This window comes from Rhipicephalus microplus, unplaced genomic scaffold (assembly GCF_043290135.1).
Source record: "Rhipicephalus microplus isolate Deutch F79 unplaced genomic scaffold, USDA_Rmic scaffold_12, whole genome shotgun sequence".
Taxonomy (NCBI): Eukaryota; Metazoa; Arthropoda; class Arachnida; order Ixodida; family Ixodidae; genus Rhipicephalus; species Rhipicephalus microplus.
The window spans coordinates 4,718,992-4,741,630 of record NW_027464585.1 but is presented as its reverse complement, the minus strand read 5'-3'; positions in this window follow the sequence as shown (position 1 = coordinate 4,741,630).

Sequence of the window (22,639 nt, the reverse complement as noted above, 5' to 3'; positions counted from 1 at the left end):
TCTAGTTGCGGAGTCTGTAGTTGTGGAGTTTCTAGTTGTGGAGTTTCTAGTTGGGGAGATTCTAGTCGCCGAGTTTCTAGTTGTGGAGTTTCTAGTAGTGGACTTTTAGTTGTGGAGTTTCAAGTTGAGGAATTTATAGGTGTGGAGTTTCTAGTTGTTGAGTTTCTAGTTGTCGGGTTTCTAGTTGCGGAGTTTCTAGTTGTGGAGTGTCTAGTTGTGGAGCTTTTAGTTGAGGAGTCTCTAGTTGTTGAGTCTCTAGCTGTGGAAATTCTAGTTGTGGAGTTTCTGGTTGCTGAGTTTGTTGTTGCGGAGTTTCCAGATGTGGTGTTTCTAGTTGTGGAGTTTCTGGCTGTGGAGTTTCCAGTTGCGGAGCTTCTAGTGTTGGAGTTTCTAGTTGTGAGGTTCCTAGTTGTGCAGTTTCTAGTGGTGGAGTTTCTAGTTGTGGAGTCTCTAGTTGTGGAGTTTCTAGTTGTGCAGTTTCTAGTTGCGAACTCTCAAGTTGTGGAGTTTCAAGTTGTGGAGTTTCTAGCTGTGGAGTTTCTAGTTGTTGAGTTTCTAGTGGAAGAGTTTCTATTTGCGAAGTCTCAAGTTGTGGAGTTTCTGCTTGTGGAGTTTCTAGTTGCGGAGTTTGTAGTTGCGGAGTTTCTAGTTGTAGAGTTTCTAGTTGTGGAGATTCTAGTTGCCGAGTTTCTTGTTGCGAAGTCTGAAGTTGTCAAGTTTCTAGCTGTGCAGTTTCTAGTGGTTGAGTTTCCAGTTAACGAGTTTCTATTTGCGAAGTCTCAAGTTGTGGAGTTTCTAGCTGTAGAGTTTCTAGTTGTGAAGTTTTAAGTTGTGCAGTTTCCAGTTGTGGAATTTCTATCTGTGTAGTTTCTAGTTGTGGAGTTTCTAGTTGGAGTTTTTTTGTTTTTGAGTTTCTAGCTGTAGATTTTCTATTTCCAGAGTTCCTAGTTGCCGGGTTTCTAGTTGCAGAGTTTCTAGTTGTGGAGTTTCTAGTTGTGGAGTTTCTGGTTGTGGAGTTTTAGTTGTGGAGTTTCAAGTTGTGGAATTTATAGGTGTCGAGTTTCTAGTTGTTGAGTGTCCAGTTGTGGAGTTTCTAGTTGCGGAGTTTCTAGTTGTGGAGTTTCTACTTGTGGAGTTTCTAGTTGTGGAGTTTTTAGTTGCGGAGTTTCTGGTTGCGGAGTTTCAGGTTGTGGAGTTTCTAGTGGTGGAGTTTGTAGTTGTGGAGTATCTAGTTGTGGTGTTTCAAGTAGTGAAGTTTCTAGCTGTGGAGTTTCTAATTGCGGAGTTTCTAGTTGCAGAGTTTCATGTTGCGGAGTTTTCTAGTTGTGGAGTTTCTAGTTTCGGAGTTTCTATTTGCGGAGTTTCAAGTTGTGGAGTTTCTAGTTGGGGAGTTTCTAGTTGTCGAGTCTGTAGTTGTGGAGTATCTATTTGTTGGGTTTCAACTTGTGGAGTTTCTAGTTGTGGAGTTTCTGGTGGTTGGGTTTCTAGTTGCCGAGTTTCTAGTTGTGGTGTTTCAAGTAGTAAAGTTTCTAGCTGTGGAGTTTCTAATTGCGGAGTTTCTAGTTGCAGAGTTTCACGTTGCCGAGTTTTCTAGTTGAGGAGTTTCTAGTTGCGGAGTCTGTAGTTGTGGAGTTGCTAGTTGTGGAGTTTCTAGTGGTGGATTTTCTAGCTGTGGAGTTTCTAGTTGCGGAGTTTCTAGTTGCAGAGTTTCACGTTGCGGAGTTTTCTAGTTGTGGAGTTTCTAGTTGCGGAGTTTCAAGTTGTGGAGTTTCTAGTTGGGGAGTTTCTAGTTGTGGAGTTTGTAGTTGTGGAGTATCTAGTTGTGGAGTTTCAAATTGTGGAGTTTCTAGTTGTGGATTTTGAAGTTGTAGAGTTCCTAGTTGCGGAGTGTCTAGTTGGGAGTTTCTAGTTGCGGAGTTTTCTAGTTGCGGAGTCTCTAGTTGAGGAGTCTCTAGTTGTTGAGTCTCTAGCTGTGGAAATTCTAGTTGTGGAGTTTCTGGTTGCAGAGTTTGTTGTTGCGGAGTTTCCAGATGTGGTGTTTCTAGTTGTGGAGTTTCTGGCTGTGGAGTTTCCAGTGGCGGAGTTTCTAGTTGTGGAGTTTCTAGTTGTGAGGTTCGTAGTTGTTGAGTTTCTAGTGCTGGAGTTTCTAGTTGTGGAGTTTCTAGTTGTGGAGTTTCTAGTTGCGAACTCTCAAGTTGTGGAGTTTCTAGTTGTGGAGTTTCTAGCTGTGGAGTTTCTAGTTGTTGAGTTTCTAGTTGACGAGTTTCTATTTGCGAAGTCTCAAGTTGTGGAGTTTCTGCTTGTGGAGTTTCTAGTTGCGGAGTTGGTAGTTGCGGAGTTTCTAGTTGAAGAGTTTCTAGTTGTGGAGATTCTAGTTGCCGAGTTTCTTGTTGCGAAGTCTCAAGTTGTGGAGTTTCTAGCTGTGGAGTTTCTAGTGGTTGAGTTTCCAGTTGACGAGTTTCTATTTGCGAAGTCTCAAGTTGTGGAGTTTCTAGCTGTAGAGTTTCTAGTTGTGAAGTTTTCAGTTGTGCAGTTTCCAGTTGTGGAATTTCTATCTGTGTAGTTTCTAGTTGTGGAGTCTCAATTTTTGAGTTCCTAGTTGTGAAGTCTCTAGTTGTGGTGTTTCTAGTTGTGGAGTGTCTATTTGTGGAGTTTCTAGTTGTGCAGTTTCTAGTTGTGGAGTTTCTAGTTGGAGTTTTTTTGTTTTAGAGTTTCTAGCTGTAGATTTTCTATTTCCTGTGTTTCTAGTTGCGGAGTTTCTAGTTGCAGAGTTTCTAGTTGTGGAGTTTCTAGTTGTGGAGTTTCTAGTTGTGGAGTTTTAGTTGTGGAGTTTCAAGTTGTGGAATTTATAGGTGTCGAGTTTCTAGTTGTTGAGTGTCTAGTTGTGGAGTTTCTAGTTGCGGAGTTTCTAGTTGTGGAGTTTCTACTTGTGGAGTTTCTTGTTGTGGAGTTTTTAGTTGCGGAGTTTCTGGTTGCGGAGTTTCAGGTTGTGGAGTTTCTAGTGGTGGAGTTTGTAGTTGTGGAGTATCTGGTTGTGGAGTTTCAAGTTGAGGAGTTTTTAGTTGTGGATTTTGAAGTTGTAGAGTTCCTAGTTGTGGAGTTTCTAGTGGTGGAGTTTCTAGTTGTTGAGTTTCTAGTTGCTGAGTTTCTAGTCGCGAAGTATCAAGTTGTGGAGTTTCTAGCTGTGGAGTTTCTACTTGCGGAGTTTCCAGTTGTGGAGTTTCTAGTTGTGAAATTTGTAGTTGTGGATTATCTAGTTGTGGAGTTTCTAGCTGTGGAGTTTTTAGTTTCGGAGTATCTAGCTGCAGAGTTTCTAGTTGCGGAGTTTTCCAGATGTGGAGATTCTAGTGGCGGAGTTTCAAGTTGTGGAGTTTCTAGTTGCGGAGGTACTAGCTGTGGAGTTTCTAGTTGCGGAGTCTCTAGTTGTGCAGTCTCTAGTTGTTGAGTTGCTAGTTGTGAAGTTTGTAGTTATGGGGTTTCTAGCTGTTGAGTTTCTAGTTGCGGAGTTTCTAGTTGCAGAGTTTCTAGTTGCGGAGTTTCTAGTTGCAGAGATTCTAGTTGTGGAGTTTCTAGTTGGAGAGTTTCTAGTTGTTGAGTTTCTAGTTGTGAAGTTTATAGTTGTGGGGTTTCTAGCTGTGTAGTTTCTTGTTGCTAAGTTTCTAGTTGCAGAGTTTCTAGTTGCGGAGTTTCTAGTTGCAGAGTTTCAAGTTGTGGAATTTATAGGTTTAGAGTTTCTAGTTGTTGAGTGTCTAGTTGTGGAGTTTCTAGTTGCGGAGTTTCTAGTTGTGGAGTTTCTACTTGTGGAGTTTCTAGTTGTGGAGTTTTTAGTTGCGGACTTTCTGGTTGCGGATTTTCAGGTTGTGGAGTTTCTAGTGGTGGAGTTTGTAGTTGTGGAGTATCTAGTTGTGGAGTTTCAAGTTGAGGAGTTTTTAGTTGTGGATTTTGAAGTTGTAGAGTTCCTAGTGGTGGAGTTATGTGGTGGAGTTTCTAGTTGTTGAGTTTCTAGTTGCTGAGTTTCTAGTCGCGAAGTCTCAAGTTGTGGAGTTTCTAGCTGTGGAGTTTCTAGTTGCGGAGTTTCCAGTTGTGGAGTTTCCAGTTGCGGAATTTGTAGTTGTGGAATTCGTAGTTGTGGAGTATCTAGTTGTGGTGTTTCAAGTAGTGAAGTTCCTAGCTGTGGAGTTTCTAATTGCGGAGTTTTAGTTGCAGAGTTTCACGTTGCGGAGTTTTCTAGTTGTGGAGTTTCTAGTTTCGGAGTTTCTATTTGCGGAGTTTCAAGTTGTGGAGTTTCTAGTTGGGGAGTTTCTGGTTGTTGGCTTTCTAGTTGCCGAGTTTCTAGTTGCGAAGTCTCAAGTTGTGGAGTTTCTAGCTGTGGAAATTCTAGTGGCGGAGCTTCTAGTTGCGGAGCTTCTAGTTGTGGAGTTTCTCGTTGTGGAATTCGTAGTTGTGGAGTATCTACTTGTGGTGTTTCAAGTAGTGAAGTTTCTAGCTGTGGAGTTTCTAATTGCGGAGTTTTCTAGTTGTGGAGTTTCTAGTTTCGGAGTTTCTATTTGCGGAGATTCAAGTTGTGGAGTTTCTAGTTGGGGAGTTTCTAGTTGTGGAGTTTGTAGTTGTGGAGTATCTAGTTGTGGAGTTTCAAATTGGGGAGTTTCTAGTTGTGGATTTTGAAGTTGTAGAGTTCCTAGTTGCGGAGTGTCTAGTCGGGAGTTTCTAGTTGCGGAGTTTTCTAGTTGCGGAGTCTGTAGTTATGGAGTTGCTAGTTGTGGAGTTTCTAGTGGTGGATTTTCTAGCTGTGGAGTTTCTAGTTGCGGAGTTTCTAGTTGCAGAGTTTCTAGTTGTGGACTTTCTAGTTGTGGAGATTCCAGTTATGGAATTTCTAGTTGTGGAGTTTCTAGTGGTCGTGTTTCTAGTTGCGGAGTTTCTAGTTGCGGAGTTTTCTAGTTGTGGAGATTCTAGTTGCCGAGTTTCTTGTTGTGAAGTTTCTAGTTGCGGAGTTACTAGCTGTGGAGTTTCTTGTTGCGGAGTCTCTAGTTGTGCAGTCTATAGTTGTTGAGTTGCTAGTTGTGAAGTTTATAGTTGTGGGGTTTCTAGCTGTGGAGTGTCTAGTTGCGGAGTTTCTAGTTGCAGAGTTTCTAGTGGCGGAGTTTCTAGTTGCAGAGATTCTAGTTGTGGAGTTTCTAGCTGGGGAGTTTCTAGTTGTGGAGTTTCTAGTTGCGGAATTCGTAGTTGTGGAGTATCTAGTTGTGGTGTTTCAAGTTGTGGAGTATCTTTCTGTCGGGTTTCAAATTGTGGAATTTCTAGTTGTGGAGTTTCTAGTGGTTGAGTTTCCAGTTGACGAGTTTCTATTTGCGAAGTCTCAAGTTGTGGAGTTTCTAACTGTAAAGTTTGTAGTTGCAGAGTTTCTAGTTGCGGAGTTTCCAGTTGTGGAGTTTCTAGTTGTGGAATTTGTAGTTGTGGATTATCTAGTTGTGGAGTTTCTAGCTGTGGAGTTTCTAGTTGCGGGGTATGTAGTTGCAGAGTTTCTAGTTGCGGAGTTTTCTAGTTGTGGAGTTTCTAGTTGTGCAGTCTCAAGTTGTGGTGTTTCTAACTGTAAAGTTTGTAGTTGCAGAGTTTCTAGTTGTGGAGTTTCCAGTTGTGGAGCTTCTAGTTGTGGAATTTGTAGTTGTGGATTATCTAGTTGTGGAGTTTCTAGCTGTGGAGTTTCTAGCTGTGGAGTTTCTAGTTGCGGAGTATGTAGTTGCAGAGTTTCTAGTTGCGGAGTTTTCTAGTTGTGGAGATTCTAGTTGCCGAGTTTCTTGTTGTGAAGTTTCTAGTTGCGGAGTTACTAGCTGTGGAGTTTCTAGTTGCGGAGTCTCTAGTTGTGCAGTCTATAGTTGTTGAGTTGCTAGTTGTGAAGTTTATAGTTGTGGGGTTTCTAGTTGTGGAGTTTCTAGTTGTGCAGTCTCAAGTTGTGGTGTTTCTAACTGTAAAGTTTGTAGTTGCAGAGTTTCTAGTTGTGGAGTTTCCAGTTGTGGAGTTTCTAGTTGTGGAATTTGTAGTTGTGGATTATCTAGTTGTGGAGTTTCTAGCTGTGGAGTTTCTAGTTGCAGAGTTTTTAGTTGCGGAGTTTCTAGTTGCAGAGTTTCTAATTGTTGAGTTTCTAGTTGGGGAGATTCGAGTTGCAGAGTTTCTAGTTGTGGAGTTTCTAGTTGTGGAGTTTTAGTTGTGGAGTTTCCAGTTGACGAGTTTCTATTCGCGAAGTGTCAAGTTGTGGAGTTTCTAGCTGTAAAGTTTCTAGTTGCGGAGTTTCTAGTTGTGGAGTTTCCAGTTGTGGAGTTTCTAGTTGTGGAATTTGTAGTTGTGGAGTATCTAGTTGTGGTGTTTTAAGTTGTGAAGTTTCTAGCTGTGGAGTTTCTAGTTGCGAAGTATCTAGTTGCAGAGTTTCTAGTTGCGGAGTTTCTAGTTGTGGGGTTTATACTTGTGGAGTTTTTATTTGTGGAGTTTTTAGTTGCTAAGTTTCTGGTTGCGGAGTTTCAGGTTGTGGAGATTCTAGCTGTGGAGTTTGTAGTTGTGGAGTATCTAGTTGTGGAGTTTCAAGTTGGGGAGTTTTTAGTTGTGGATTTTGAAGTTGTAGAGTTCCTAGTTGTGGAGTTTCTAGTGGTGGAGTTTCTAGTTGTTGAGTTTCTAGTTCTGAGTTTCTAGTCGCGAAGTCTCAAGTTGTGGAGTTTCTAGCTGTGCAGTTTCTAGTTGCGGAGTTTCCAGCTGTGGAGTTTCTAGATGCGGAATTTGTAGTTGTGGAGTATCTAGTTGTGGTGCTTCAAGTTGCGGAGTGTGTAGTTGTGGAGTATCTATTTGTTGGGTTTCAACTTGTGGAGTTTCTAGTTGTGGAGTTTCTGGTTGTTGGGTTTCTAGTTGCCGAGTTTCAAGTTGCGAAGGGTCAAGTTGTGGAGTTTCTAGCTGTGAAAATTCTAGTTGCGGAGCTTCTAGTTGTGGAATTCGTAGTTGTGGAGTATCTAGTTGTGGTGTTTCAAGTAGTTAAGTTTCTCGCTGTGGAGTTTCTAGTTGCGGAGTTTCTAGTTGCAGAGTTTCACGTTGCCGAGTTTTCTAGTTGAGGAGTTTCTAGTTGCGGAGTCTGTAGTTGTGGAGTTGCTAGTTGTGGAGTTTCTAGTGGTGGATTTTCTAGCTGTGGAGTTTCTAGTTGCGGAGTTTCTAGTTGCAGAGTTTCACGTTGCGGAGTTTTCTAGTTGTGGAGTTTCTAGTTGCGGAGTTTCAAGTTGTGGAGTTTCTAGTTGTGGAGTTTCCAGTTGTGGAGTTTCTAGTTGTGGAATTTGTAGTTGTGGAGTATCTAGTTGTGGTGTTTTAAGTTGTGAAGTTTCTAGCTGTGGAGTTTCTAGTTGCGAAGTATCTAGTTGCAGAGTTTCTAGTTGCGGAGTTTCTAGTTGTGGGGTTTATACTTGTGGAGTTTTTATTTGTGGAGTTTTTAGTTGCGGAGTTTCTGGTTGCGGAGTTTCAGGTTGTGGAGATTCTAGCTGTGGAGTTTGTAGTTGTGGAGTATCTAGTTGTGGAGTTTCAAGTTTGGGAGTTTTTAGTTGTGGATTTTGAAGTTGTAGAGTTCCTAGTTGTGGAGTTTCTAGTGGTGGAGTTTCTAGTTGTTGAGTTTCTAGTTCTGAGTTTCTAGTCGCGAAGTCTCAAGTTGTGGAGTTTCTAGCTGTGCAGTTTCTAGTTGCGGAGTTTCCAGCTGTGGAGTTTCTAGATGCGGAATTTGTAGTTGTGGAGTATCTAGTTGTGGTGCTTCAAGTTGCGGAGTGTGTAGTTGTGGAGTATCTATTTGTTGGGTTTCAACTTGTGGAGTTTCTAGTTGTGGAGTTTCTGGTTGTTGGGTTTCTAGTTGCCGAGTTTCAAGTTGCGAAGGGTCAAGTTGTGGAGTTTCTAGCTGTGAAAATTCTAGTTGCGGAGCTTCTAGTTGTGGAATTCGTAGTTGTGGAGTATCTAGTTGTGGTGTTTCAAGTAGTTAAGTTTCTCGCTGTGGAGTTTCTAGTTGCGGAGTTTCTAGTTGCAGAGTTTCACGTTGCCGAGTTTTCTAGTTGAGGAGTTTCTAGTTGCGGAGTCTGTAGTTGTGGAGTTGCTAGTTGTGGAGTTTCTAGTGGTGGATTTTCTAGCTGTGGAGTTTCTAGTTGCGGAGTTTCTAGTTGCAGAGTTTCACGTTGCGGAGTTTTCTAGTTGTGGAGTTTCTAGTTGCGGAGTTTCAAGTTGTGGAGTTTCTAGTTGGGGAGTTTCTAGTTGTGGAGTTTGTAGTTGTGGAGTATCTAGTTGTGGAGTTTCAAATTGTGGAGTTTCTAGTTGTGGATTTTGAAGTTGTAGAGTTCCTAGTTGCGGAGTGTCTAGTTGGGAGTTTCTAGTTGCGGAGTTTTCTAGTTGCGGAGTCTCTAGTTGTGGAGTTGCTAGTTGTGGAGTTTGTAGTGGTGGATTTTCTAGCTGTGGAGTTTCTAGTGGCGGAGTTTCTAGATGCAGAGTTTCCAGATGTGAACTTTCTAGCGGTGGAGTTTGTAGTCGTGGAATTTCTAGTTGTGGAGTTTCTAGCTGTGGAGTATCAAGTTGTGGAATATATAGGTGTGGAGTTTCTGTTTGTGGAGTTTCCAGTGGTCGGGTTTCTGGTTGCGGAGTTTCTAGTTGTGGAGTTTCTAGTTGTGGATTTTCTAGTTGTGGAGTTTTTAGTTGCGGAGTTTCTAGTTGCGGAGTTTCTGGTTGCGGAGTTTCAAGTTGTGTAGTTTCAATCTGTGTAGTTTGTAGTTGTGGAGTCTCAATTTGTGGAGTTCCTAGTTGTGGAGTCTCAAGTTGTGGAGTTTCTAGTTGTGGAGTGTCCATTTGTGGAGTTTCTAGTTGTGAAGTTTCTAGTTGTGGAGCTTCTAGTTGGAGTTTTTCGTTTTCGAGTTTCTAGTTGTAGATTTTCTATTTGCAGAGTTCCTAGTTGTGGAGTTTCTAGTTGAGGGGTTTCTAGTTGTAGAAATTCTAGCTGTGGAGTTTCTACTTATGCAATCTCTAGTCGTGGTGTTTTCAGTTGTGTAGTTTCTATCTGAGGAGTTTCTAAATGCAAAGTCTCTAGTTGTGCAGTCTCTAGTTGTGGAGTTTCTAGTTGTTGAGTTTCTAGTTGTGAAGTTTATAGTTGTGGGGTTTCTAGCTGTGGAGTTTCTAGTTGCGGAGTTTCTATTTGCTGAGTTTCTAGTTGCGGAGTTTCTAGTTGCAGAGTTTCTAGTTGTGGAGTTTCTAGTTGGGGAGATTCTAGTCGCCGAGTTTCTAGTTGTGGAGTTTCTAGTAGTGGACTTTTAGTTGTGGAGTTTCAAGTTGAGGAATTTATAGGTGTGGAGTTTCTAGTTGTTGAGTTTCTAGTTGTCGGGTTTCTAGTTGCGGAGTTTCTAGTTGTGGAGTGTCTAGTTGTGGAGCTTTTATTTGAGGAGTCTCTAGTTGTTGAGTCTCTAGCTGTGGAAATTCTAGTTGTGGAGTTTCTGGTTGCTGAGTTTGTTGTTGCGGAGTTTCCAGATGTGGTGTTTCTAGTTGTGGAGTTTCTGGCTGTGGAGTTTCCAGTTGCGGAGCTTCTAGTGTTGGAGTTTCTAGTTGTGAGGTTCCTAGTTGTGCAGTTTCTAGTGGTGGAGTTTCTAGTTGTGGAGTCTCTAGTTGTGGAGTTTCTAGTTGTGCAGTTTCTAGTTGCGAACTCTCAAGTTGTGGAGTTTCAAGTTGTGGAGTTTCTAGCTGTGGAGTTTCTAGTTGTTGAGTTTCTAGTGGAAGAGTTTCTATTTGCGAAGTCTCAAGTTGTGGAGTTTCTGCTTGTGGAGTTTCTAGTTGCGGAGTTTGTAGTTGCGGAGTTTCTAGTTGTAGAGTTTCTAGTTGTGGAGATTCTAGTTGCCGAGTTTCTTGTTGCGAAGTCTGAAGTTGTCAAGTTTCTAGCTGTGCAGTTTCTAGTGGTTGAGTTTCCAGTTAACGAGTTTCTATTTGCGAAGTCTCAAGTTGTGGAGTTTCTAGCTGTAGAGTTTCTAGTTGTGAAGTTTTAAGTTGTGCAGTTTCCAGTTGTGGAATTTCTATCTGTGTAGTTTCTAGTTGTGGAGTTTCTAGTTGGAGTTTTTTTGTTTTTGAGTTTCTAGCTGTAGATTTTCTATTTCCAGAGTTCCTAGTTGCCGGGTTTCTAGTTGCAGAGTTTCTAGTTGTGGAGTTTCTAGTTGTGGAGTTTCTGGTTGTGGAGTTTTAGTTGTGGAGTTTCAAGTTGTGGAATTTATAGGTGTCGAGTTTCTAGTTGTTGAGTGTCCAGTTGTGGAGTTTCTAGTTGCGGAGTTTCTAGTTGTGGAGTTTCTACTTGTGGAGTTTCTAGTTGTGGAGTTTTTAGTTGCGGAGTTTCTGGTTGCGGAGTTTCAGGTTGTGGAGTTTCTAGTGGTGGAGTTTGTAGTTGTGGAGTATCTAGTTGTGGTGTTTCAAGTAGTGAAGTTTCTAGCTGTGGAGTTTCTAATTGCGGAGTTTCTAGTTGCAGAGTTTCATGTTGCGGAGTTTTCTAGTTGTGGAGTTTCTAGTTTCGGAGTTTCTATTTGCGGAGTTTCAAGTTGTGGAGTTTCTAGTTGGGGAGTTTCTAGTTGTCGAGTCTGTAGTTGTGGAGTATCTATTTGTTGGGTTTCAACTTGTGGAGTTTCTAGTTGTGGAGTTTCTGGTGGTTGGGTTTCTAGTTGCCGAGTTTCTAGTTGTGGTGTTTCAAGTAGTAAAGTTTCTAGCTGTGGAGTTTCTAATTGCGGAGTTTCTAGTTGCAGAGTTTCACGTTGCCGAGTTTTCTAGTTGAGGAGTTTCTAGTTGCGGAGTCTGTAGTTGTGGAGTTTCTAGTTGTGGAGTTTCTAGTTGGGGAGATTCTAGTCGCCGAGTTTCTAGTTGTGGAGTTTCTAGTAGTGGACTTTTAGTTGTGGAGTTTCAAGTTGAGGAATTTAGAGGTGTGGAGTTTCTAGTTGTTGAGTTTCTAGTTGTCGGGTTTCTAGTTGCGGAGTTTCTAGTTGTGGAGTGTCTAGTTGTGGAGCTTTTATTTGAGGAGTCTCTAGTTGTTGAGTCTCTAGCTGTGGAAATTCTAGTTGTGGAGTTTCTGGTTGCTGAGTTTGTTGTTGCGGAGTTTCCAGATGTGGTGTTTCTAGTTGTGGAGTTTCTGGCTGTGGAGTTTCCAGTTGCGGAGCTTCTAGTGTTGGAGTTTCTAGTTGTGAGGTTCCTAGTTGTGCAGTTTCTAGTGGTGGAGTTTCTAGTTGTGGAGTCTCTAGTTGTGGAGTTTCTAGTTGTGCAGTTTCTAGTTGCGAACTCTCAAGTTGTGGAGTTTCAAGTTGTGGAGTTTCTAGCTGTGGAGTTTCTAGTTGTTGAGTTTCTAGTGGAAGAGTTTCTATTTGCGAAGTCTCAAGTTGTGGAGTTTCTGCTTGTGGAGTTTCTAGTTGCGGAGTTTGTAGTTGCGGAGTTTCTAGTTGTAGAGTTTCTAGTTGTGGAGATTCTAGTTGCCGAGTTTCTTGTTGCGAAGTCTGAAGTTGTCAAGTTTCTAGCTGTGCAGTTTCTAGTGGTTGAGTTTCCAGTTAACGAGTTTCTATTTGCGAAGTCTCAAGTTGTGGAGTTTCTAGCTGTAGAGTTTCTAGTTGTGAAGTTTTAAGTTGTGCAGTTTCCAGTTGTGGAATTTCTATCTGTGTAGTTTCTAGTTGTGGAGTTTCTAGTTGGAGTTTTTTTGTTTTTGAGTTTCTAGCTGTAGATTTTCTATTTCCAGAGTTCCTAGTTGCCGGGTTTCTAGTTGCAGAGTTTCTAGTTGTGGAGTTTCTAGTTGTGGAGTTTCTGGTTGTGGAGTTTTAGTTGTGGAGTTTCAAGTTGTGGAATTTATAGGTGTCGAGTTTCTAGTTGTTGAGTGTCCAGTTGTGGAGTTTCTAGTTGCGGAGTTTCTAGTTGTGGAGTTTCTACTTGTGGAGTTTCTAGTTGTGGAGTTTTTAGTTGCGGAGTTTCTGGTTGCGGAGTTTCAGGTTGTGGAGTTTCTAGTGGTGGAGTTTGTAGTTGTGGAGTATCTAGTTGTGGTGTTTCAAGTAGTGAAGTTTCTAGCTGTGGAGTTTCTAATTGCGGAGTTTCTAGTTGCAGAGTTTCATGTTGCGGAGTTTTCTAGTTGTGGAGTTTCTAGTTTCGGAGTTTCTATTTGCGGAGTTTCAAGTTGTGGAGTTTCTAGTTGGGGAGTTTCTAGTTGTCGAGTCTGTAGTTGTGGAGTATCTATTTGTTGGGTTTCAACTTGTGGAGTTTCTAGTTGTGGAGTTTCTGGTGGTTGGGTTTCTAGTTGCCGAGTTTCTAGTTGTGGTGTTTCAAGTAGTAAAGTTTCTAGCTGTGGAGTTTCTAATTGCGGAGTTTCTAGTTGCAGAGTTTCACGTTGCCGAGTTTTCTAGTTGAGGAGTTTCTAGTTGCGGAGTCTGTAGTTGTGGAGTTTCTAGTTGTGGAGTTTCTAGTTGGGGAGATTCTAGTCGCCGAGTTTCTAGTTGTGGAGTTTCTAGTAGTGGACTTTTAGTTGTGGAGTTTCAAGTTGAGGAATTTATAGGTGTGGAGTTTCTAGTTGTTGAGTTTCTAGTTGTCGGGTTTCTAGTTGCGGAGTTTCTAGTTGTGGAGTGTCTAGTTGTGGAGCTTTTAGTTGAGGAGTCTCTAGTTGTTGAGTCTCTAGCTGTGGAAATTCTAGTTGTGGAGTTTCTGGTTGCTGAGTTTGTTGTTGCGGAGTTTCCAGATGTGGTGTTTCTAGTTGTGGAGTTTCTGGCTGTGGAGTTTCCAGTTGCGGAGCTTCTAGTGTTGGAGTTTCTAGTTGTGAGGTTCCTAGTTGTGCAGTTTCTAGTGGTGGAGTTTCTAGTTGTGGAGTCTCTAGTTGTGGAGTTTCTAGTTGTGCAGTTTCTAGTTGCGAACTCTCAAGTTGTGGAGTTTCAAGTTGTGGAGTTTCTAGCTGTGGAGTTTCTAGTTGTTGAGTTTCTAGTGGAAGAGTTTCTATTTGCGAAGTCTCAAGTTGTGGAGTTTCTGCTTGTGGAGTTTCTAGTTGCGGAGTTTGTAGTTGCGGAGTTTCTAGTTGTAGAGTTTCTAGTTGTGGAGATTCTAGTTGCCGAGTTTCTTGTTGCGAAGTCTGAAGTTGTCAAGTTTCTAGCTGTGCAGTTTCTAGTGGTTGAGTTTCCAGTTAACGAGTTTCTATTTGCGAAGTCTCAAGTTGTGGAGTTTCTAGCTGTAGAGTTTCTAGTTGTGAAGTTTTAAGTTGTGCAGTTTCCAGTTGTGGAATTTCTATCTGTGTAGTTTCTAGTTGTGGAGTTTCTAGTTGGAGTTTTTTTGTTTTTGAGTTTCTAGCTGTAGATTTTCTATTTCCAGAGTTCCTAGTTGCCGGGTTTCTAGTTGCAGAGTTTCTAGTTGTGGAGTTTCTAGTTGTGGAGTTTCTGGTTGTGGAGTTTTAGTTGTGGAGTTTCAAGTTGTGGAATTTATAGGTGTCGAGTTTCTAGTTGTTGAGTGTCCAGTTGTGGAGTTTCTAGTTGCGGAGTTTCTAGTTGTGGAGTTTCTACTTGTGGAGTTTCTAGTTGTGGAGTTTTTAGTTGCGGAGTTTCTGGTTGCGGAGTTTCAGGTTGTGGAGTTTCTAGTGGTGGAGTTTGTAGTTGTGGAGTATCTAGTTGTGGTGTTTCAAGTAGTGAAGTTTCTAGCTGTGGAGTTTCTAATTGCGGAGTTTCTAGTTGCAGAGTTTCATGTTGCGGAGTTTTCTAGTTGTGGAGTTTCTAGTTTCGGAGTTTCTATTTGCGGAGTTTCAAGTTGTGTTGTTTCTAGTTGGGGAGTTTCTAGTTGTCGAGTCTGTAGTTGTGGAGTATCTATTTGTTGGGTTTCAACTTGTGGAGTTTCTAGTTGTGGAGTTTCTGGTGGTTGGGTTTCTAGTTGCCGAGTTTCTAGTTGTGGTGTTTCAAGTAGTAAAGTTTCTAGCTGTGGAGTTTCTAATTGCGGAGTTTCTAGTTGCAGAGTTTCACGTTGCCGAGTTTTCTAGTTGAGGAGTTTCTAGTTGCGGAGTCTGTAGTTGTGGAGTTGCTAGTTGTGGAGTTTCTAGTGGTGGATTTTCTAGCTGTGGAGTTTCTAGTTGCGGAGTTTCTAGTTGCAGAGTTTCACGTTGCGGAGTTTTCTAGTTGTGGAGTTTCTAGTTGCGGAGTTTCAAGTTGTGGAGTTTCTAGTTGGGGAGTTTCTAGTTGTGGAGTTTGTAGTTGTGGAGTATCTAGTTGTGGAGTTTCAAATTGTGGAGTTTCTAGTTGTGGATTTTGAAGTTGTAGAGTTCCTAGTTGCGGAGTGTCTAGTTGGGAGTTTCTAGTTGCGGAGTTTTCTAGTTGCGGAGTCTCTAGTTGTGGAGTTGCTAGTTGTGGAGTTTGTAGTGGTGGATTTTCTAGCTGTGGAGTTTCTAGTGGCGGAGTTTCTAGATGCAGAGTTTCCAGATGTGAACTTTCTAGCGGTGGAGTTTCTAGTCGTGGAATTTCTAGTTGTGGAGTTTCTAGCTGTGGAGTATCAAGTTGTGGAATATATAGGTGTGGAGTTTCTGTTTGTGGAGTTTCCAGTGGTCGGGTTTCTGGTTGCGGAGTTTCTAGTTGTGGAGTTTCTAGTTGTGGATTTTCTAGTTGTGGAGTTTTTAGTTGCGGAGTTTCTAGTTGCGGAGTTTCTGGTTGCGGAGTTTCAAGTTGTGTAGTTTCAATCTGTGTAGTTTGTAGTTGTGGAGTCTCAATTTGTGGAGTTCCTAGTTGTGGAGTCTCAAGTTGTGGAGTTTCTAGTTGTGGAGTGTCCATTTGTGGAGTTTCTAGTTGTGAAGTTTCTAGTTGTGGAGCTTCTAGTTGAGGGGTTTCTAGTTGTAGAAATTCTAGCTGTGGAGTTTCTACTTATGCAATCTCTAGTCGTGGTGTTTTCAGTTGTGTAGTTTCTATCTGAGGAGTTTCTAAATGCAAAGTCTCTAGTTGTGCAGTCTCTAGTTGTGGAGTTTCTAGTTGTTGAGTTTCTAGTTGTGAAGTTTATAGTTGTGGGGTTTCTAGCTGTGGAGTTTCTAGTTGCGGAGTTTCTATTTGCTGAGTTTCGAGTTGCGGAGTTTCTAGTTGCAGAGTTTCTAGTTGTGGAGTTTCTAGTTGGGGAGATTCTAGTCGCCGAGTTTCTAGTTGTGGAGTTTCTAGTAGTGGACTTTTAGTTGTGGAGTTTCAAGTTGAGGAATTTATAGGTGTGGAGTTTCTAGTTGTTGAGTTTCTAGTTGTCGGGTTTCTAGTTGCGGAGTTTCTAGTTGTGGAGTGTCTAGTTGTGGAGCTTTTAGTTGAGGAGTCTCTAGTTGTTGAGTCTCTAGCTGTGGAAATTCTAGTTGTGGAGTTTCTGGTTGCTGAGTTTGTTGTTGCGGAGTTTCCAGATGTGGTGTTTCTAGTTGTGGAGTTTCTGGCTGTGGAGTTTCCAGTTGCGGAGCTTCTAGTGTTGGAGTTTCTAGTTGTGAGGTTCCTAGTTGTGCAGTTTCTAGTGGTGGAGTTTCTAGTTGTGGAGTCTCTAGTTGTGGAGTTTCTAGTTGTGCAGTTTCTAGTTGCGAACTCTCAAGTTGTGGAGTTTCAAGTTGTGGAGTTTCTAGCTGTGGAGTTTCTAGTTGTTGAGTTTCTAGTGGAAGAGTTTCTATTTGCGAAGTCTCAAGTTGTGGAGTTTCTGCTTGTGGAGTTTCTAGTTGCGGAGTTTGTAGTTGCGGAGTTTCTAGTTGTAGAGTTTCTAGTTGTGGAGATTCTAGTTGCCGAGTTTCTTGTTGCGAAGTCTGAAGTTGTCAAGTTTCTAGCTGTGCAGTTTCTAGTGGTTGAGTTTCCAGTTAACGAGTTTCTATTTGCGAAGTCTCAAGTTGTGGAGTTTCTAGCTGTAGAGTTTCTAGTTGTGAAGTTTTAAGTTGTGCAGTTTCCAGTTGTGGAATTTCTATCTGTGTAGTTTCTAGTTGTGGAGTTTCTAGTTGGAGTTTTTTTGTTTTCGAGTTTCTAGCTGTAGATTTTCTATTTCCAGAGTTCCTAGTTGCCGGGTTTCTAGTTGCAGAGTTTCTAGTTGTGGAGTTTCTAGTTGTGGAGTTTCTGGTTGTGGAGTTTTAGTTGTGGAGTTTCAAGTTGTGGAATTTATAGGTGTCGAGTTTCTAGTTGTTGAGTGTCCAGTTGTGGAGTTTCTAGTTGCGGAGTTTCTAGTTGTGGAGTTTCTACTTGTGGAGTTTCTAGTTGTGGAGTTTTTAGTTGCGGAGTTTCTGGTTGCGGAGTTTCAGGTTGTGGAGTTTCTAGTGGTGGAGTTTGTAGTTGTGGAGTATCTAGTTGTGGTGTTTCAAGTAGTGAAGTTTCTAGCTGTGGAGTTTCTAATTGCGGAGTTTCTAGTTGCAGAGTTTCATGTTGCGGAGTTTTCTAGTTGTGGAGTTTCTAGTTTCGGAGTTTCTATTTGCGGAGTTTCAAGTTGTGGAGTTTCTAGTTGGGGAGTTTCTAGTTGTCGAGTCTGTAGTTGTGGAGTATCTATTTGTTGGGTTTCAACTTGTGGAGTTTCTAGTTGTGGAGTTTCTGGTGGTTGGGTTTCTAGTTGCCGAGTTTCTAGTTGTGGTGTTTCAAGTAGTAAAGTTTCTAGCTGTGGAGTTTCTAATTGCGGAGTTTCTAGTTGCAGAGTTTCTAGTTGTGAAGTTTTCAGTTGTGCAGTTTCCAGTTGTGGAATTTCTATCTGTGTAGTTTCTAGTTGTGGAGCCTCAATTTTTGAGTTCCTAGTTGTGAAGTCTCTAGTTGTGGTGTTTCTAGTTGTGGAGTGTCTATTTGTGGAGTTTCTAGTTGTGCAGTTTTTAGTTGTGGAGTTTCTAGTTGGAGTTTTTTGTTTTCGAGTTTCTAGCTGTAGATTTTCTATTTCCAGTGTTCCTAGTTTCGGAGTTTCTAGTTGCAGAGTTTCTAGTTGTGGAGTTTCTAGTTGTGGAGTTTTTAGTCGTGGAGTTTTAGTTGTGGAGTTTCAAGTTGTGGAATTTATAGGTGTCGAGTTTCTAGTTGCTGAGTGTCTAGTTGTGGAGTTTCTAGTTGCGGAGTTTCTATTTGTGGAGTTTCTACTTGTGGAGTTTCTAGTTGTGGAGTTTTTAGTTGCGGAGTTTCTGGTTGCGGAGTTTCAGGTTGTGGAGTTTCTAGTGGTGGAGTTTGTAGTTGTGGAGTATCTAGTTGTGGAGTTTCAAGTTGAGGAGTTTTTATTTGTGGATTTTGAAGTTGTAGAGTTCCTAGTTGTGGAGTTTCTAGTGGTGGAGTTTCTAGTTGTTGAGTTTCTAGTTGCTGAGTTTCTAGTCGCGAAGTATCAAGTGGTGGAGTTTCTAGCTGTGGAGTTTCTAGTTGCGGAGTTTCCAGTTTTGGAGTTTCTAGTTGCGGAATTTGTAGTTGTGGAATTCGTAGTTGTGGAGTATCTAGTTGTGGTGTTTCAAGTAGTGAAGTTTCTAGCTGTGGAGTTTCTAATTGCGGAGTTTCTAGTTGCAGAGTTTCACGTTGCGGAGTTTTCTAGTTGTGGAGTTTCTAGTTTCGGAGTTTCTATTTGCGGAGTTTCAAGTTGTGGAGTTTCTACTGTGGGAGTTTCTAGTTGTGGAGTCTGTAGTTGTGGAGTATCTATTTGTTGGGTTTCAACTTGTGGAGTTTCTAGTTGTGGAGTTTCTGGTTGTTGGGTTTCTAGTTGCCGAGTTTCTAGTTGCGAAGTCTCAAGTTGTTGAGCTTCTAGCTGTGGAAATTCTAGTTGCGAAGCTTCTAGTTGCGGAGTTTCTAGTTGTGGAATTCGTAGTTGTGGAGTATCTAGCTTTGGAAATTCTAGTTGTGGAGTTTCTAGTTGCAGAGTTTGTTTTTGCGGAGTTTCTAGATGTGGTATTTCTATTTGTAGAGTTTCTAGCTGTGGAGTTTCTAGTTGCGGAGTATGTAGTTGCAGAGTTTCTAGTTGCGGAGTTTTCTAGTTGTGGAGTTTCTAGTTGTGCAGTCTCTAGTTGTTGAGTTTCTTGTTGTGAAGTTTATAGTTGTGGGGTTTCTAGCTGTGGAGTTTCTATTTGCGAATTTTCTAGTTGCAGAGTTTTTAGTTGCGGAGTTTCTAGTTGCAGAGTTTTTATTTGTGGAGTTTCTACTTGGGGAGACTCGAGTTGCAGAGTTTCTAGTTGTGGAGTTTCTAGTTAAGGAGTTTTAGTTGTGGAGTTTCAAGTTGTGGAATTTATAGGTGTGGAGTTTCTAGTTGTTGAGTGCCTAGTTATGGAGTTTCTAGCTGTGGAGTTTCTATTGGCGGAGTTTCTAGTTGTGGAGTTTCCATTTGTGGAGTTTCTAGTTGTGGAATTTGTAGTTGTGGAGTATCTAGTTGTGGTGTTTTAAGTTGTGAAGTTTCTAGCTGTGGAGTTTCTAGTTGCAGAGTATCTAGTTGCAGAGTTTCTAGTTGCGGAGTTTCTAGTTGTGGAGTTTCTGGTTGTTGGGTTTCTAGTTGCCGAGTTTCTAGTTGCGAAGTCTCAAGTTGTGGAGTTTCTAGCTGTGGAAATTCTAGTTGCGGAGCTTCTAGTTGCGGAGTTTCTAGTTGTGGAGTTTCTAGTTGTGGAATTCGTAGTTGTGGAATATCTAGTTGTGGTGTTTCAAATAGTGAAGTTTCTAGCTGTGGAGTTTGCTAGTTGTGGAGTTTCTAGTTGCGGAGTTTCTAGTTGCGGAGTTTCAAGCTGTGGAGTTTCTAGTTGGGGAGTTTGTAGTTGTGGAGTTGCTAGTTGTGAAGTTTCTAGTGGTGGATTTTCTAGCTGTGGAGTTTCTAGTGGCGGAGTTTCTAGTTGCAGAGTTTCTAGTTGTGGACTTTCTAGCTGTGGAGTTTCCAGTTGTGGAATTTCTAGTTGTGGAGTTTCTAGCTGTGGAGTTTCAAGTTGTGGATTTTCTAGTTGTGGAGTTTCTAGTTGCGGAGTTTTAGTTGCAGAGTTTCTAGTTGCCGAGTTTCTGGTTGTGGAGTTTCTAGTTGGAATTTTTAGTTTTCGAGTTTCTAGTTGTAGATTTTCTATTTGCAGAGTTCCTAGTTGTGGAGTTTCTAGTTGAGGGGTTTCTAGTTGTGGAAATTCTAGCTGTGGAGTTTCTACTTATGGAATCTCTAGTCGTGGTGTTTTTAGTTGTGTAGTTTCTATCTGAGGAGTTTCTAAATGCAAAGTCTCTAGTTGTGCAGTCTCTAGTTGTGGAGTTTCTAGTTGTGGAGTTTCTAGTTGTGGAGTTTTTTGTTGGGGAGCTTCTAGTTGTGAAAATTCTAGTTGTGGATTTTCTAGTTGCGGAGTTTCTAGTTGCGGAGTTTCAAGTTGTGGAGTTCCTAGTTACGGAGTTTCTAGTTGAGGGGTTTCTAGCTGTGGAGTTTCTAGTTGCGGAGTTTCCATTTGCAGAGTTTCTAGTTGCGGAGTTTCTAGTTGCAGAGTTTCTAGTTGTGGAGTTTCTAGTTGGGTAGTTTCTAGTTGCAGAGTTTCTAGTTGTGGAGTTTCTAGTAGTTGACTTTTAGTTGTGGAGTTTCAAGTTGAGGAATTTAGAGGTGTGGAGTTTCTAGTTGTTGAGTTTCTAGTTGTCGGGTTTCTAGTTGCGGAGTTTCTAGTTGTGGAGTGTCTAGTTGTGGAGCTTTTAGTTGAGGCGTCTCTAGTTGTTGAGTCTCTAGCTGTGGAAATTCTAGTTGTGGAGTTTCTAGTTGCAGAGTTTGTTGTTGCGGAGTTTCTAGATGGGGTGTTTCTAGTTGTGGAGTTTCTGGCTGTGGAGTTTCCAGTTGCGGAGTTTCTAGTTGTGGACTTTCTAGTTGTGAGGTTCGTAGATGTGGAGTTTATAGAGGTGGAGTTTCAAGTTTTGGAGTCTCTAGTTGTGGAGTTTCTAGTTGTGGAGTTTCTAGTTGCGAACTCTCAAGTTGTAGAGTTTCTAGATGTGGAGTTTCTAGCTGTGGAGTTTCTAGTTGTTGAGTTTATAGTTGACGAGTTTCTATTTGCGAAGTCTCAAGTCGTGGAGTTTCTGCTTGTGGAGTTTCTGCTTGTGGAGTTTGTAGTTGCGGACCAGAGTTCTCAGTTGTGGGGTTTCTAGTTGTGAAATCTAGGTGTGGAGTTTCTACTTATCGAATCTCTAGTCGTGGAGTTTCTAGTTGTGTAGTTTCTATCTGAGGAGTTTCTAAATGCAAAGTCTCTAGTTGTGCAGTCTCTAGTTGCAGAGTTTCTAGTTGTGGAGTTTCTAGCTGTGGAGTTTCTTGTTGGGGAGTTTCTAGTTGTGAAGTTTCTAGTTGTGGATTTTCTAGTTGCGCAGTTTCTAGTTGCGGAGTTTCCAGTTGGGGAGTTTCTACTTGAGTTTAGAGTTGTGGATTTTCTATTTGCAGAGTTTCGAGTTGCAGAGTTTCAAGTTGTGGAGTTTCTAGTTGCGGAGTTTCTAGCTGCGGAGTTTCTAGTTGCGGAGTCTCTAGTTGTGCAGTCTGTAGTTGTTGAGTTTCTAGTTGTGAAGTTTATAGTTGCGGGGTTTCTAGCTGTGGAGTTTCTAGTTGCGGAGTTTCTATTTGCAGAGTTTCTAGTTGCGGAGTTTTTAGCTGCAGAGTTTCCAGTTGTGGAGTTTCTAGTTGTGGAGTTTTAGTTGTGGCGTTTACAGTTGAGGAATTTATAGGTGTGGAGTTTTTATTTGTTGAGTTTCTAGTTGTCGGGTTTCTAGTTGCAGAATTGTTAGTTGTGGAGTGTCTAGTTATGGAGCTTTTAGTTGAAGAGTCTCTAGTTGTTGAGTCTCTAGCTGTGGAAATTCTAGTTGTGGAGTTTCTAGTTGCAGAGTTTGTTGTTGCGGAGTTTCTAGATGTGGTTTTTCTAGTTGTAGAGTTTCTGGCTGTGGAGTTTCCAGTTGCGGAGTTTCTAGTTGTGGAGTTTCTAGTTTTGAGGTTTGTAGTTGTGGAGTTTCTAGTGGTGGAGTTTCTAGTTGTGGAGTCTCTAGTTGTGGAGTTTCTAGTTTTGGAGTATCTAGTTGCGAACTCTCAAGTTGTGGAGTTTCTAGTTCTGGAGTTTCTAGCTGTGGAGTTTCTAGTGGTTGAGTTTCAAGTTGACGAGTTTCAATTTGCGAAGTCTCAAGTTGTGGAGTTTCTAACTGTAAAGTTTCTAGTTGCAGAGTTTCTAGTTGCGGAGTTTCCAGTTGTGGAGTTTCTAGTTGTGAAATTTGTAGTTGTGGATTATCTAGTTGTGGAGTTTCTAGCTGTGGAGTTTTTAGTTTCGGAGTATCTAGCTGCAGAGTTTCTAGTTGCGGAGTTTTCCAGATGTGGAGATTCTAGTGACGGAGTTTCAAGTTGTGGAGTTTCTAGTTGCGGAGTTACTAGCTGTGGAGTTTCTAGTTGCGGAGTCTCTAGTTGTGCAGTCTCTAGTTGTTGAGTTGCTAGTTGTGAAGTTTGTAGTTATGGGGTTTCTAGCTGTGGAGTTTCTAGTTGCGGAGTTTCTAGTTGCAGAGTTTCTAGTTGCGGAGTTTCTAGTTGCAGAGTTTCTAGTTGCGGAGTTTCTAGTTGCAGAGTTTCAAGTTGTGGAATTTATAGGTTTAGAGTTTCTAGTTGTTGAGTGTCTAGTTGTGGAGTTTCTAGTTGCGGAGTTTCTAGTTGTGGAGTTTCTACTTGTGGAGTTTCTAGTTGTGGAGTTTTTAGTTGCGGAGTTTCTGGTTGCGGAGTTTCAGGTTGTGGAGTTTCTAGTGGTGGAGTTTGTAGTTGTGGAGTATCTAGTTGTGGAGTTTGAAGTTGAGGAGTTTTTGGTTGTGGATTTTGAAGTTGTAGAGTTCCTAGTGGTGGAGTTTCTAGTGGTGGAGTTTCTAGTTGTTGAGTTTCTAGTTGCTGAGTTTCTAGTCGCGAAGTCTCAAGTTTTGGAGTTTCTAGTTGTGGAGCTTCTAGTTGCGGAGTTTCCAGTTGCGGAGTGTCTAGTTGCGGAATTTGTAGTTGTGGAATTCATAGTTGTGGAGTATCTAGTTGTGGTGTTTCAAGTTGTGAAGTTTCTAGATGTGGAGTTTCTAATTGCAGAGTTTCTAGTTGCAGAGTTTCACGTTGCGGAGTTTTCTAGTTGTGGAGTTTCTAGTTTCGGAGTTTCTATTTGCGGAGTTTCAAGTTGTGGAGTTTCTAGTTGGGGAGTTTCTAGTTGTGGAGTTTGTAGTTGTGGAGTTTGTAGTTGTGGAGTATCTAGTTGTGGAGTTTCTAGTTGTGGATTTTGAAGTGTTAGAGTTTCTAGTTGCGGAGTGTCTAGTTGGGAGTTTCTAGTTTCGGAGTTTTCTAGTTGTGGAGTCTGTAGTTGTGGAGTTGCTAGTTGTGGAGTTTCTAGTGGTGGATTTTCTGGCTGTGGAGTTTCTAGTTGCGAAGTTTCTAGTTGCAGAGTTTCGGGTTGTGGACTTTCTAGCTGTGGAGTTTCCAGTTGTGGAATTTCTAGTTGTGGAGTTTCTAGCTGTGGAGTTTCAAGTTGTGGAATTTATAGTTGTGGAGTTTCTATTTGTGGAGTTTCTAGTGGTCGGGTTTCTAGTTGCGGAGTTTCTAGTTGTGGATTTTCTAGTTGTGGAGTTTTTAGTTGCGGAGTTTCTAGTTGCAGAGTTTCTGGTTGTGGAGTTTCAAGTTGTGTATTTCAATCTGTGTAGTTTCTAGTTGTGGAGTCTATATTAGTGGAGTTCCTAGTTGTGGAGTCTCTAGTTGTGGAGTTTCTAGTTGTGGAGTG